The sequence below is a fragment of the Marmota monax genome, unplaced genomic scaffold (genome assembly GCF_021218885.2).
Source record: "Marmota monax isolate L192 unplaced genomic scaffold, Marmota_monax_Labrador192_F-V1.1 WCK01_AAM20220418_F8-fsc00011, whole genome shotgun sequence".
In the NCBI taxonomy this organism is placed as follows: domain Eukaryota; kingdom Metazoa; phylum Chordata; class Mammalia; order Rodentia; family Sciuridae; genus Marmota; species Marmota monax.
Window position 1 is genome coordinate 10,360,587 of NW_026693082.1, and position 15,563 is coordinate 10,376,149.

The window sequence follows — 15,563 nt, forward strand, 5'->3', positions numbered from 1 at the left end:
CCCTTGAAGTCTCATGGGTCCTGGATTCTCTTCTTGCTGTGCCTAATGGATAAACCATCCCTGTGCGGAGTCTGCTCCAAACCAGGTCTTGGTCCTTTGCAACCTGACCTGGAGCCGGGAAATTTCTTGACACCTGCACTGTGGCATGCAACTGTTCTTAGTTCCCTTCCCCACCCCACTAGACATTTCCCAAGGGTAAAGGACCATGACATATTGATCGATCTTTGAATCCTACCCTCATTCTCACTCATTCTTTAGCTATTCCGTGAAAGTTTATGGAATTCAACTGAAACTCTAAAATAAAATTTCATAGCCAAATCATGAAGATGAAGGTTTTGAAATTCAGTAAATAACACATAGTCTTTTCTACCAAACCATGTTCTATCTACCTCTTCACAGCCTCAGGACTAGGTGAACAGATCAATCTGGGGGAAAACTTTCTGCATATGGGGGCCACACAGAGCCTGTGTAGGAACCAGTAAATAGAAAGCTTGTTCTTACAGTGAACTTGGAAATTCATTTATACAGGGATAAAATGAACAACATCTTGATGTGGGAGAATGACATTTTTGAGGTTTTAGATAAGTCAATAAGTGATTTTCAAGATCTCTCTTCTGGTAATCTTCTTTCTTCTTTTTTCTCCCTTCCTCTTTGGCTCTGGGGTGGGATGACCCAGATGGAAAAATGTAGAAGGAGGAAGGGGAGCTCCTTCCTACCTCAGTTTCCTCAAACCCGGACCAATTAAAGGCATTGTTAGTTGCCTCTAAAGCACAGGCTGTTCCTCTCAAGGAAAATGTTTTATTCAGGTTTTCACAGCTGTGACCAACAGATCTGACAAGAACAAAGTAGAGAAGGAAAAGTTTATTGATACTCATGGTTTCAGAGGTCTCTGTTCATAGATGGCTGACTCCATAGCTCTGGTCCAAGATGGGGCAGAACATCAGCGTGAAGGGTGTGACAGAGCAGAGCAGCTCAGAATATGGCAACCAGGAAGCAGAAAGAGTGCTCCACTCACCAGGGACAAAATTTGTATCCCAAAGGCACACTCCTTGTGACCTATCCCCTCCAGCCACACCCTACCTGCCTACAGTTACCACCCAGTTAATCCATACCAGTGGAGTAATGCACTGATTGGGTTTAGGCTCTGATAACGCAACCATCTCACCTCTGAACTTCCTTGTATTATCTCAGTCATGAGTTTGGGGAGGATACCTCATATCTAAACCATAATAGAAAAGCTTCAGGGATGGGAAAGGATTTCCTCCTCTGGTACCTAGGGAACAAACAAAAAATGCTCCTCAGGACTGAGTGGGAGAGATCCCAGGGGGACTACCCAAGAGGAGACCCTGATAGTTTCCTTGGACAGAATCCTAAGTAATTGAGACTCTGCAGAAGTTTGCAGGGGAGTTGAGCCCAATCCTGCCTCCATCATGGAAGCAGCAGAAGAACTCACTAGTGGGTCTCTGTGCAGGACGGATAGTCTCACGTCTGAGGGACTATGCGATCTTCATGGACAGATTTCTCAAGGATGGCCCTCCCTCCAATTGCCCTGCCTCAGCGTTCATCAAGGTCAAGGCCACTGTGGGAAAAACAGAACTGAAACCTGGAAAAAATTGACAATATATTTTTGACAATCAGGTGGCATGTGTTTCTGACAACCAAGTGAGCACTTTAATTTAGAAAGTGAATTATAGAAAAAAATTTAATTCCTTACACCATTGAGTTTGTAGAAAAGACTTGTTCTAGATGCCATAGAAACAACCCATGTCCAAGATGTCAGCTCCAGATAAGACCACCCCCCAGGATGGACAGCAGTGGCCTGAGACCTAGAGAGGATAGTCATCTCCATTGATGACAGAAGAGTCGTTGGGATCACATTGGCTGGGGGTCCTTTCTCTGGTAGAATGAGAACTTGAACAAATTCCCATAGCAAACAAGTACAAATACTTCTCATTCCAAAGTATGATCAGTTATTTCAAACCAGTCTTCCTGGCATCTCAGTGAAAACCTCAGTTAAGCAAGCATTCTGAGGATGCTCAGTTTATAAAGCCAGATTGAGTAGATTCTACCTCACTATTATACTCAAGATTTTGGTGCAAAATATAATAATAATAATAATAATAATAATAATAATAATAATAATAGGAAGATCAGCAGAGTAGAGCAAGTGGATCTGGGGAGCGAGGGTAAGAGGTAAAGGGAAGACACTGGAGAATGAGATTCATCAAATTATGCTATGTGCATACATGAATATGGCATAATAATTCCCACTATTATATATAATTATAATGCATCAATTAAAATTAATTTAAAAGAGACTTGGGTTCACAACTAGGTGAGCAGCCTTCCTATGTGACAAAGAATGCTGTCCCAGTTTGGCTTATTTCTGATTCATTTTGTTGTCTGCCACATAGTAGGTGCCCCATATAATGCTGAATGAATGAATGACACCTGCGTGGTTGCCCTGGACCAGTGAAGTCTGAGCTCTTTTAGAGTTTAGGTTGTTCTGGGGTAGTAGAATTGTGCCTGGTAGCTAGGACTTCATGCATTTAAGCTGCTATGCAAGATTTTGGTCCAGATGTACTTAGATGCCATAGAGAACTGGCCAGATGACTCATCCTTCGTGCTGCCTTATTTTGGAAGCCTTTCTGTCATATCCTCAGGTGTGTGGGATCCTTCTCTCCCAGTTCTTGCCCTTTCTCCCTGCTCTGTAATGACCCATACTTCACTCTTTCTTCATTAGTCTAGATTACTAGGGTGCAACAGTATAGTCTCTGCACAATGCTTGGCACATGAAAGGTGCTAAACAGATGTTTGATGACTTATATTGTAATGCTCCAAAATCTTACCAATTGAACCTGGCCAGTCAAGGCTGGGCACAGTCCACATCATTAAATGGCAATTGGTTGGCAATCTCTGACATGGGCTTTTCACAAGATGCTTACATTTTTACAAACCTCTAGTTCTGGAGTTTCCAGTAGGAATCATCTTTGTCAGGCAAGCCCAGGGGGATGATAGAGTCTATTATTGTACCATGCAATGAGGTGCAAACAGTGAGAAAAAGAAGAGAGGAGTCTCTGATTATCCTCAAGGGATGTCTGAAGCCAACAGAATCTCTGAACCCAGCAAACAAAATGTGGCCATGCAGGCTGTTACCTACTTCTTCAAGGTCCTTGGATTGTGGGGGGATCTTGCTGGTGTACACCCATCCATTCCCTGGGGAGTGGAATGATGCGCGTGCGCCCCCTGGTGGTTTTTCTACCAAACTACAAGGCTCCGAAAGGGTAGCCTCCAGTTGAGAGTGGCTTGTCCACCCAGAGGAGCAACATCACCCGTTAGGGAAAGAAAAGAATCAATCCGGGGCAGGGGAGCCAGAGTACCTTAATTAAGTGCCTGACACTGTGGGATGTCTTCTTAGTGAGTCTATGCCCAGTTAGTCTATGTGGATTGATTTTGTGATTACATCTTGAAGTCCAGCCGCCAGGAGCCTTGATAAAATCTTTACATCTACATTAATCAGGGAAACCAGGTAAGCACCTCCGAACACTTGCCAGATGTGTCCAGCAGATGAAGGCCTCCATGGAGGAGATGGGTGTTCTCAGGGTTGATGTGAACTGTCAGGCAAAAAAGGACTGAGCAGTGAGCCTGGGGTAGAGATGGCATGAGGCTGGCGTGGACATGCCTAGAGAATTGGCTGAGAACCCCAAAGCCAGGAGCTGTGGAAGGGCCACAGGACTCCATCCCTGAGCTGTGGGCAACAGGAAGACCCCTCCTGCTAGAGCAGGAAGCCAGGGACCATACCCAGGTCCCTACCAGCCGGTGCTAATGTGTCCTCTGGACTCTCACTAAGAAGCAGGAATTATTCACAGATTAGGATTTATCCTAGAAAGAAAACCAAGATTCTTTTCACTTCTACACACAGATGAATCAACGCTTGCAGCAATAGAGCTCTTAAAAATTCATGCACCAGGCAATTATGTGTTAACTTAATGCGATGTATTTAACCAAAGGAATTTTAAAAAGCAAAACATTGCATGTTCCTTGGTTCATAGGTGGACAAGACATGCAGGCAGACAGTTTTTCTTACCATAAAACATGGATTAAAAATAACAATGATTCCCCTGGGGGATTTACTGGGGGTGTAGCTCACAGCATATGCTCAGCGGGCTAGAGGCCCAGGAGTTTAATCCCCAGAACCACTAATAATAATGATGATTATGAAGAAGATGGAGAAGATATTGATGATAATAATTTCATACATTGAAACTTCCTCATGAAACTGAAGATCTAAATGCTTCATCCACTGCCTGAATTGCCCAAATTATCATATAAAGTGTTTTAGCACAAATTATTATTATTTAAAGAATAAATTATATAAATAATAAATATGTATATAATTATTATATATAAATTATTATTTATATACCTGTGTTTCTTTCATTTATGTCTCTACAACTTACCAAGCAGTCACTTAAATATTGTGGCTAAAATTCTTTTTTTGGCAAAAGCACATACCAGTTAGTCAAATTGAGGTTTTTAAAAGCCTAGCTTATTATGAAAATCATACTCCCATTTAATGGATGACTAAACTGAGGCTTTTGGGATTTTGGATATGTTTCCTCACTGAGATGGGGAAAGAACAAAAGGAAGCTGGCCTCCCTCTGTCCTTTCAAATTTAGGATGCAGGTCTCCCCATGTGTGTGCTTCCCCGGTGCCCCCTGATTCATGGCTGCAGTAACCATACTTTCTCCTGGCTTCTTGGGAAAGACAGGCCCTGAGAAGTGATTCCTGAGAAAAGCAATACCCCTCAATGAAAAACTGGCCATAAAACATAAAAGAGGAACTCCATCCCTCTTGCTAACGTAATGTGTCTTCCACAGGATCCTGCCTTCTAAGGGCTTCAAACAGTGAGAGAGCTGAATTTGAAACATTTGCTGCATTAAGGAAAAATTGAACTTAGCCAGGATCTTTATGGGCCTTATAAATATTTATACTTAATAACATCTGGGCCTGAGCTTTAGTTTGGAGGCTCTTGTTTGCTGAATGAGTCTAGTTGTGTTTTGTTTTGTTTTTTTAAATGAGAAATGAGGCTGGGGAAGATACCTTCAGTTTGATATTTTAGTTTTCATGTTCATTTCTCTTCATATATCTCACAAGAACCAGAGTCAGTTTGATTTATTCATTTTATTACTAACCAAGAGGCACAAAATGAAGGAGGACGGGGGGAAAGAGGCAAATCGAAGGTGGGCGCTCTCTTAGGACCAGCTCACACAGCTGAGGGTTGCACAATTATCCGCAAATGTCAGGCCCCCAAGTCCACTTTTGCCTGCATTATATGATTGACTATCCCAAAGGTCCTGAATTTCCTCTAAATAATTGCATAATGTTCTCACTTTGTTTTAGCTAAGGAGACTTAGTCATGAGAATCAAACAAATGTTGTTGAGCTCTTCAAGTTTTCCAAAAGCTTTTCAAGGACTGATTTATTATTTTTGGATAGGTCAAAATCAGTCCCATTTTCATAGCCAGAGAGCAATTATATCTTTTGAATTCAAAGGATAAAAATGTGTAAATGCAAATGAATTCAACCCTGAATGTTTTGCAGTGGGAGGAGAGAAAGCTATTCAAAAATCACTAGTATTTCGTTTGGAAATAGATTTGTGCTTTTAATCAAATTCAATATGTTTAAATTTTGTGGACATTCCCTTTCAGCAAAGCAAGGGAATCTTGCTTTGAACACTGATTTTGAAGGAGCTAGAAAAAGATTGCCTTCCCATCTCTTCTCTTGTTTGGTCCTCAATAAAACTTAAGGGGAAATGAGACCCCCTTCTTCTCTTGACTCTCAAAGGTTTTAAGGAAAGTCATACTGTCCTTTCAGTGACTCCGGAGCAAAAATAGCAATATAATTTATGTTGCAAGGAGTTTCCTAGCAACAATGAATGTTACAGAAAAAGCAAGTGAAAACTAGAAGAGACCTATATGTCAGTTAAGCCAGGAATTAAAATGTTAGCATTTCTTGCAGAGAGAGCTGTCAACTTGAAAAATAATTAAATGGTAAGTGCTGTCAATGAACTTGAAAGATTTGCCCCAGGTCAACCAAAATGCAGATAACTGATACATACACTCACATGGCAGATAAACACAGCTAGATACAAGGGAGGATGTTTTGACATAGAAGAGTGAAATGACTTGCTCAAGTTCACTTAGAAATTAAATTCACTAGCATGAATCCCTGGGTCTATAGTTCTTTGGCCATCAGGATTGACAGTTCATTGTCTTCTACAGGTTGCATAAAATTTTTTCTTGTTTGCTGGCCTTCTTTTCTTTCTTGCTTTTTAAAAAATTTTTTATTTTCTTTTTTTGGCTGTGCTGGGGACTGAACCCAGGACTTGGCAATGTGAAACAAACTCCACTGTCGAGCTACATTTCTCTCTCTATATATATATTTTTTGTGGTAGTTTTTCTAGCCGAGTCCCCTCTGAGTGTCAACATGGGATCCTTTGAAAGCAAAGCTAAGCCACTATTATTAGAAGAAAAGAGTTTAAGAAAGTGATTTTTCCCCCAACCCTCAGCTCATCATCCAAAACTGTGGTGGAAAATGAGCAAAACAGAAGATAAGTGTCCTACTTCTTGATTTTGACCTTATTTTTGTGCAAAGGTAGAAGAAGCCTTTGGAATGAGATAGAAGGTAGAATTACGCCTCATTTTCCTAACGATACAGGCACTATAATAACTTTGGAAAAGTAATCCTCAACATGATACCCATAGGAATATGTCTAATAAGTAATTTGAAATCATATAACATTCCTGCTGTGGAGCAGCGCAAGGGAACCGTGAGGGGATTAGATTTATTTTCCCGTGTTTTTGTAAATGAGGCTGAGAGGCAGGAAGAGGGGCATCGCCTACTTAATACTAATATTCTGACATTGTGTGACTATGTTCTTAGGCCCGGATCCAAATGGTCCTCAGGCAGAGAGAAACCGAAGCTGAAAGCTGAGAACCATCAATCTCCAAAGCTGAGCTTTTTCAGATGCTTTCTGAAAATTGAGTATGCTCCTGATGTCCAGTGCATCCCGTGATTTCTAAAGGCTGGGGACTCAGGGAATGTGCTGATGAAAAGAAATCTCAGGGGGAATCGACAAAACCTAGCCTTTGAAACAGAGACTCAAATTGCAGAATAAAACAAATGATTTTGTTTAGCATAGTCAGAGGAAAGCAGACGCTATTCGAATTTTTGAGTTTTACAAAAATTTCTTCTGCAAGAAAGAGAAAGGCATATCACAGATTTCCAGCCAAGAATTTTAAATATTAAAGAATTATATGTGTCAAATACTAGTACAAAGGAGCTGGTCCAGGGAAGAGTTCCATGAATATTTTTCATTAAGAGGAATCGAAACCCCGTAAAGCCATGACGGTTCTGTTGGCCACTCCTACAGGGATAGCTACTTTTTAAAATTTATTTGGCACTTGCTGGATGTCAGACACTAAATTAAGTACTCCATAAGCACTATCTTGGTTGATCTTTACGGCAGGGTGAGGCAGGGGTTATTATTCCCACTTTCCAAATTGGAAAGGTGAGATTCAAAGAGGTAATTAATTGGCCACAAGTTCATTCAATTGGTAGGTGAGCTAACTAGCTAGGATTCAAACGGAGACCTGGGACCCTATTGTTAAACTGCCCAGCCTCCAGAAAGCATAATTCTAACAGTTTAAGCCCCATCCCCCCCGCCCCCCCCAAAAAAAAAGCTTAAGGAAACAGATATTTCAAGAGTATCCTCGAGTTTGATGAGAAGGCATGGAGTTATTCTGCATAATGCCCAGGACACAACCAGAAAGGGCGACGGAGAGATGTTCACAGCACATTGAACTCAGGCTGAGAAAGCAGCAGCAGAAGAGAGAGGTCTGTAATTAGGAGCAGCTCCTTCATTCAGGGAGAGCGAAGGGGAGCGTTTCTGACAAGCCTGGGCGCCAAGATCAATATTATCTTTTATTAAAAAAATAATTGAAGCTGATACAAGGCTTTTGCAGATCCAAATTCACCATGACTGGGAGAAGAACAGGGGGTGGGGCGAGCAGTTGAAGATAGCAACCAATTTTCAGTAGCCTAGGGAAGGAGAAGAGAAGCAAATGAAATTCAATATTCCAGAAGCTAAAGCCCCGTGCTTGTAGAGAACAAAAGAAAACACACCTAATGGAGTCGGATAATAAAGGGAACGCTCTGCATTCATAAGGTATTGGGTCCTTCAAAGACCTTGCAAATAGTCCCTGGGAATCCATTGCTGTACACCTGTGGGGCGTTATGGTTTGGGAGCTACTCTGTAGTGAACCCGACCACTGACAATGGGGAGAAAGCACCAATGCTATGATGATTGCATCCTTGGCCTTGAGGGGATTAGGATCCAAAGCCACCTGCAAAGAGAACAACACAGCACTGGCTCAGGGGCCCACCGCCTGGGTGCTCTTTTTGCCAGTGGGTGGGAAATTTTCTGTGTGGTCTCCTGAAAGATAAGCTACCCTATCCCCTGCTTCATTCTCTGTAGAACAAAGTTTTGCAAGAACTCTGTTCACTAACCCCATGGTTAAGGTCAGCAGTCAGAGAAAGCTAATGGAGAGGGGGGCGTCTTTGTATACATGACCAGTTTTCAGAGAATGAGAAATGTACTGAAGGAAGGATGCATGACCTTTGGGCTACCTACCCTCTGAGATAATTTTGAAAAACTTTGTAACCCCAACCCATGTTCCTCAGTTGATCTAAAGTTTTTCACTGTAAGCTAATGCAATTGCAAAAGATGTGACTTCCAGCCTATTGTGAAATCCTACAATTCAAAATATAACTGTCACTAACTCTTTTAAATGAGTCCAATTGAAGGATTTAATACCCACCATCATCCATTTTATTTATTTATTTATTTATTTATTTATTTATTTATGGCACTGGGGATTGAACCCATGGTCTCATTCATGCTAGGCAAGTGCTCTACCACTGAGCTACATGGGTAGCCTTCCATTGTCCATTTTAACAATACAAGTACAAATTTCTTTAATAGAAGGAAATTCTTTTTTCTCTCTCAACATTGTATTTCCATTCTTGTTTGTTTTAATATTTTTAAAAAATATTTCTTTAGTTGTAGATGGACACACATCTTTATTTATTTATTTATCTTTATGTGGTGCTGAGGAATTGAACCCAGTGCCTCACACATGCAAGGCAGATGCTTTACCACTGAGCTATATCCCCAACCCATTTTAATATTTTTAAAATTAATTTTTAATTTATATATGACAGCACAATGCATTATAATTCTTATTACACAGATAAAGCACAATTTTTCATATCTTTGGTTATATACAAAGTATATTCACATCAATTCGTGTCTCCATACATGTACTTTAGATAATAATGTCCATCTCATTCCATCATCATTTCTAACCCCATGTTCCCTCTCTTTCCCTCCCACCCCTCTGCCTTATCTAGAGTTCGTCTATTCCTCTCATGCTCCCCTCCCTACCCCACTATGAATCAGCCTCCTTATATCAGAGAAAACATTCGGCATTTAGTTTTGGGGGATTGGCTAACTTCGCTTAGCATTATATTCTCCAACTCCATCCATTTACCTGCAAATGTCAAGATTTTATTCTCTTTTATTGCTGAGTAATATTTTATTGTGTATATATGCCACATTTTTTTTATCCATTTATCTATTGAAGGGCATCTAGGTTGGTTCCACAGTCTAGCTATTGTGAATTGTGCTGCTATAAACATTGATGTGGCTGTGTCCCTGTAGTATGCTGTTTTTAAGCCCTTTGGGTATACATCAAGGAGAGGGATAGTTGGGTCAAATGGTGGTTCCATTCCCAATTTCCCAAGAAATCTCCATACTGCTTTCCATATAAAATATGGGAACACTTCACAAATTTGTGTGTCATCCTTGTGCAGGGGCCATGCTAATCTTCTCTGAATTATTCCAATTTTAGTTTATGTGCTGCCAAAGCGAGCATCACTTTAATATTTTGTGCTTGTCTTTTATGATCATACATATGTTTCCATGATAAGTATATGTATGTGTATCTGTGTGCTTGGGGAGCGGCTGGTATTATAGCTCAGTCCCAGATCATGATAGATTATATGCTTAGCATGTTCAAGGCCCAGCACTAAAAAGAGACAAAAATATATGGGTTTAAAATTTGTATTCGGGATCAAGGTATCATAATTGTTAAAGAATAATTGCCATAATAATATAAATAGTTTAAAAGTTTGAAAAATAATTATATTGTTGTTGTTTTTCTGGGGATAAAATTCAGGACTTCACACATGCTGGGCAAGTGCTCTACCTCTGAGCTACATCCCAGCCCATAAAACTAAAACTTTTATAGACATATGTCTTCATGAGCCAGAAGGGAGTTTATGGTGTCTTCCTGTTTGATGCCCTGAAGATATTATGCCTGGGATATTGTTGCAAAGTAAGTTTTTGTTGTTCAATTTTTATAATATGGGAGAAGGAAAAAACTTTTGCCTGAAGGTGCAAGGAAGAAAAACAAAGGGTTGTTTTTAAGCCAATCAATTTTTAGGAGAGGGAATTCATAGATGCCCAAGAATTGAAAATTGATCCTCTTAAAATTATTCACACACAGGTACCAGGTGCAAAGATCTGGTATGGGGCTCAGGTGGGGACCTGTACTCTGGTTGATGACCACTGCCTCTAAGGACTCTGGGTGGACTGTCATTTCCTCTTTCTCTGGGGAGACAGAGAAGCCATCCAGAATCTTACAGGACAGTTGAGGGTAGAAATGTCAGACAAGCCTTTGATATGTGAGCTTTGTCACTTGCTAGCTATGTGACTTCCACAAGTTATAAGCTTTCCTCTGCTTTCAAATTGGCTCTACCACAGCACCCCTGGAAGAAGTGATGACTAATAGAAGTCAGGATGGATATGGAAAGTGGACACCTTGGGTTTATTAGCTTCCTTTCCTACTATGGAAAGATTCGATTATTTTGGTTTGGCCACATGGGCATAGGAAAGAAAATAGTCACCTTGGGTATCTCTGTCCCTCTTTCTTCCAGTAGCAGACACCATGGCCAGCCCTGCCCTCATCCCACAAGCAGAAACAGGAAGGAAGTCTGGATAGGTCATTGACATCTTGCTCGGTTTGGTCCCAAGGTTCTAAGTGGGGAAGGGGCCCTTTAACAAGGAGGGAGGATCCCTTCTGAGGGCTGTTCCATGGGGCTTACTGGGGTTGAAGTTTCAGGCAGTAGGTGTTCAGAAAATGGCCCACAGTCTAAGCTCTTTCAGGTGCACCATGCACCCCAGAGGGAAGTATTACTGACCCCCTCCATTTCCTGTCCCAGGAAATGTGCTGGATCATGATGCCCGAGGGTAGGGGCTTTGTGCTCTTTCTAACCATATTCCTGGTGCCTAGGACAACACTGTCCAATAGAAATATAATTGTAGTCATGTGTTCAATTTAAATTTTTCTAGTAGCTAAATTAAAACTATGAAAGAAACTGGTGAAATTAATATTAATTTTTATATACAAATATATGCAAACTATTATCATTTAATCCAGTATATCCTAAATATTTTATTATTTCAATATATAATAAATATAGAATTATTAATAAGATTTTTTTTTTGTTTCTTTTTGCACTGTCTTTGAAATCCAGGCTCAGAACATCTCTTTTAGACTAACTATGTTTCAAGTGCTTTATAGCCAGAAGGCTCAAGGGTTCAATGGATGAAGCCACCATAGACCTAGAACAATTGTTAGCACACAGCAAGCACTCTAGATGCATTTAGAGTCTATAGAATTTTTAGGGCTGCTAGAATAAGGTACCAGAGTGCAATGGTTTAAAACAATAGACTGTTCCCATGTCTTTCTCTCAGCTGGTGGATTCAGGTAATTCTTGTTCCCTGGTGTATGGCTGCATCATGCCAATTCCTATTTTTCCTCACATGTTCTTCCTCCCTATATGTCTCCTGGAAGAATACTTCTTGGACTTAGGGTCCACCCTAATCCAATATGATCTTACCTTCATCCTTATTTTAATCATGTCTATGAAGAACTTAATCTCAAGTAAGATCACCTTCTGAGTTTCCAGATGGACATAAATTTGGGGGACATTATTCAATTCACATCAGGAAGCTAAGTGCTTCCATTAAAAAAATTGTATATATAAACCTTCCTGACTTCAGAATGGACAACTGCCTTGTAATGCAGGAAGCTGAAAATTGGGGATTGCAAATAATGTGCCCATATTCTGCTAAGTGTTCGGGCTCAGACTAATCCAGTGTGACTCCAAAGTCCATATAACCTGTATTTAACTCTATCTCCTGACTTCGTGGTCTGTGGATTCTTATTAACTGACCCACATAAAAGCCCTCTGTAGGATTGTTTTCTGTTTGGTATTTCTAATTGTTGAGTCAGTGGCTGGACCTCATAGTGCACTTTCCATTGTGATCATAATGATTACTCTGTATAAGAACCATTTTGCCATTGTGTACAGGTATTACCATTGTTATAGAAAGACAAGGAATTTGTTTCTTATCATTTTAAAGACAAGGAAATTATGGGAGAAGGAGAGACCAGGCTCTCCTAGACTGGACTAGTGAAGCATTTTGCATCCACTCTTTGGAAACCATCATTAGATTTGGAGCAAAATTCAGAGCATCCAGGGATCAAGATACCTCCAGGGGAGAGTTTTGTGAAGAAATGTTTGTGAAATTGATTCAGTATTCTGGGGAAGGAACCCAGATTGTTCCACTAAAAGGAGCGTTTACTGATATAAAAATCAATAGGGAAGAGAGTGGGCCTTCCCTTCAAAATGTGTATTTTAAGATTTGATGGACAGAAATTCTAGGATAACTAGGAAAGTGAGTCTGGATAGTTCTACTTGAGGGAGGGTCAAGTACCCAAAAGCACTCTTTTTATACATGTATGTGAGAGTGCACATGGCCCTTTACATCTTTTCCTGTTATTTATTACTATATTTTTATTAAAGTAGTCCAACCACCCAGGCTTCTCATATTGTGCTGGGAGTCCCCACCACATGGTGAGATGAGACAGACACACATCAGCTCTTTTGGCCAAAGCCTGCCAAATGGTTTAGTTGAGGGCAGTGGCATTTCAATGTCCATTGCCTCCAGCCCTGCTGGTGCCCAGCAGGGTCCAAGTGTTACTGACTGACCTGGAGGGGCAGTTTCCAGTTGTGCAGAAGTCCCCATGCTCAAAGCAGCAGCAATACTTTGAATACCAAGAACATCTGTCCCACTGTGGCATTTCCATCCTGGGACTGGGTGTTGAAAGGATGGGCATTTGGCTTCAAATTTGGAGGGAGGAGTCTTGAGAAGACATTGGTTCTCTCCCTCCACCACATCTGGGCAAAAGCGTCCTGGGTCCACATAAAACATGTGCTGACTTGCTACTGTTAAGAAACAAAAGCAAGACCAAAAGCAAAAAAAAAAAAAAAAAAAAAAAAAAACCAACCCCAAACCCAAAGCTAAACAAAGAGCAGATTATTGTGCTCCTGCCTGAATAAACTAAAACTACAAGACTGTGGCTACACTGAGAAAATATTCATTCTGTGGAGTAAACTGTGGGTTCCTGTTTGCTTTTTAAAAGAGCCTGTTTTGAGCCCTATGAGCTTGGCGTATTCCGTGGTACGGACTGCAGGTTTGTGTCCACATATGTCTGCAAGCTCCTATGTGAAATTATAACTCCTAGTGTGGCTGTATCTGGAGATGAGGCCCTAAGGAAATCATTAAAGTTAAATTTAAATGAGGGCATGTTAGGGTTTGGATCTAAATGTACTTCCTAAAGCTTGTGTATTAAAGGCTTGGTTTCCAAGGTAGCAGTGTCCAGAGTGGGGCCTTTGGAGGGTAATTGGATCACGAGAGCTCTAACCTCATCCAAAGATGAACCCATTGATGGATTCATAAATTAAGAGGAGATTGGGAGGTGGTAGAAACTAAAGAGGTGAGGCCCAGTTGGAGGGAGTGGGTCTTTGGGGAGCTTACACTTTTGTCCTGAGGCACTTTGTCTCCTCTCTCTGTGTCTCCTTCCCTGTCTCTCCTTGGCTGCCAACAAGTGAGCAGCTCTGCTCCACCACATATCCCTGCCATGATGTTCTGCCTCACTACAGACTTGGAAGCAACAAGCCAAGTGATTATGGACGAAAACCTCCAAAACCAAGGGCCAAAGTAAATCTTTCCTCCTTTAAGTTGATTTTCTCAGGTATTTTGTCACAACAGAAAGCCAACTAACTACAGGGCATGGGGCCGGGGGTTAACATTGCCCCTTCCCCCAGGGGGTAAGCACAGAGGAAAGACTGTGTGAACACATGGCAGGAAGATGGCCATCTACAACCCAAGGGTCAAGCCCTCACCATGCTCCAATTCCACTGGTCCCTTAATCTTGGGCGTTCCCACTCAAGAACAGTGAGAAAAGAAGTGTCTGTTGTTTAAGCCACCAGGTCCGCGGTGTTTCATTATGGCAGCTGGAGCAGAGGGATGCACTCACAAGTTCAGACAGGCAGAGGAGCTTAGACTGTGTCCTCATCCTTTGTCCCTTACCTGTCTGATCTCAGTTTCCTCATTGGTAAAATAACATCTTCGTTACCTTATCCACAGGGATGCTGGCTATAACCCCCACCCCCCAAGCAAGAGAGAGTCTCCCCCACGTGGGAAACTTCAGAGGGACTTTCTCCCTTGTCCCGCCATTCCATTGGTCTCTCATAACTGGAGACAGGGACAGAGGATTTCCTTTTAGAAGGGAGCTCCACAGACCTGGGCACTCAGCTGCTCTTTTCCAGGTGGAATGAGTTTTATCTCTCTGTCAGTGGAGGATGTATAATGTTCTCTCAGCTCCCTTCCAGGCCTAAAATCATGCTTCCCCAACAGCATTTCTTCTTTTTGATCATCTTTGCAAGAGACAAAACTTTATAAGGGAGAAACAAAAACACTGCACAACAACGTATGAGAGTAGAAGTTTCCTGAAATATTAAGGAAATACTGTGTATACAGGTGTAAGGGAGTATTCAGGAGAGGGAATCTACTGTGTTGAGTATTGCATATGTGAAGACAAATAAGAAGATCTCTGTTTTACTGGGTTTAAAATACATTAAAGAACATCTAAATATCTGGTACTCTTTAAGATTAAAAAAAGAAATAGAATACAGCGATGGTTTGTTTTCCGTCCTTTCCTACTATATCCATAGGGTGTGCCTCAGGTTTTTAACCTGAGAAATAATAGCAACAAATGTCAAGTGTGCTTCAACACAGCTTAGCACAGAGCATAGCTACTTTCTGTGTGCAGGTATTATGCACATTTTAAGTTAGTGTGCATTGCTGTGTGAACTCACCCATGGTACATGGTGAGAGTTCCACACAGCTAACACCTACTATTGTTACTCAACTTCAGCAAAAGAAAATTGCCCTTTTAGCACTAGATAGGTATGAAGGCTGTATATTATTTTGAGTGTAATAAATGCAATTGAATTCTACATGTTAAGGTAGTAAATTTGGTGTGATATAAGTATTCAAAAAAAAGAAAAGAAAAGAAAAATCCTAGC

The 15,563-nt window shown here is 41.0% G+C and overlaps 1 non-coding gene across 1 annotated transcript; it reads right to left on the bottom strand.

The window, feature by feature from the left end:
• Positions 1 to 9,890: 9,890 nt before the first annotated feature.
• Positions 9,891 to 9,997, bottom strand: LOC124099276 (U6 spliceosomal RNA). The gene has a single exon (XR_006853909.1). It is a non-coding gene; the product is annotated as a U6 spliceosomal RNA (small nuclear RNA).
• Between the last annotated feature and the right edge of the window lie 5,566 nt (positions 9,998 to 15,563).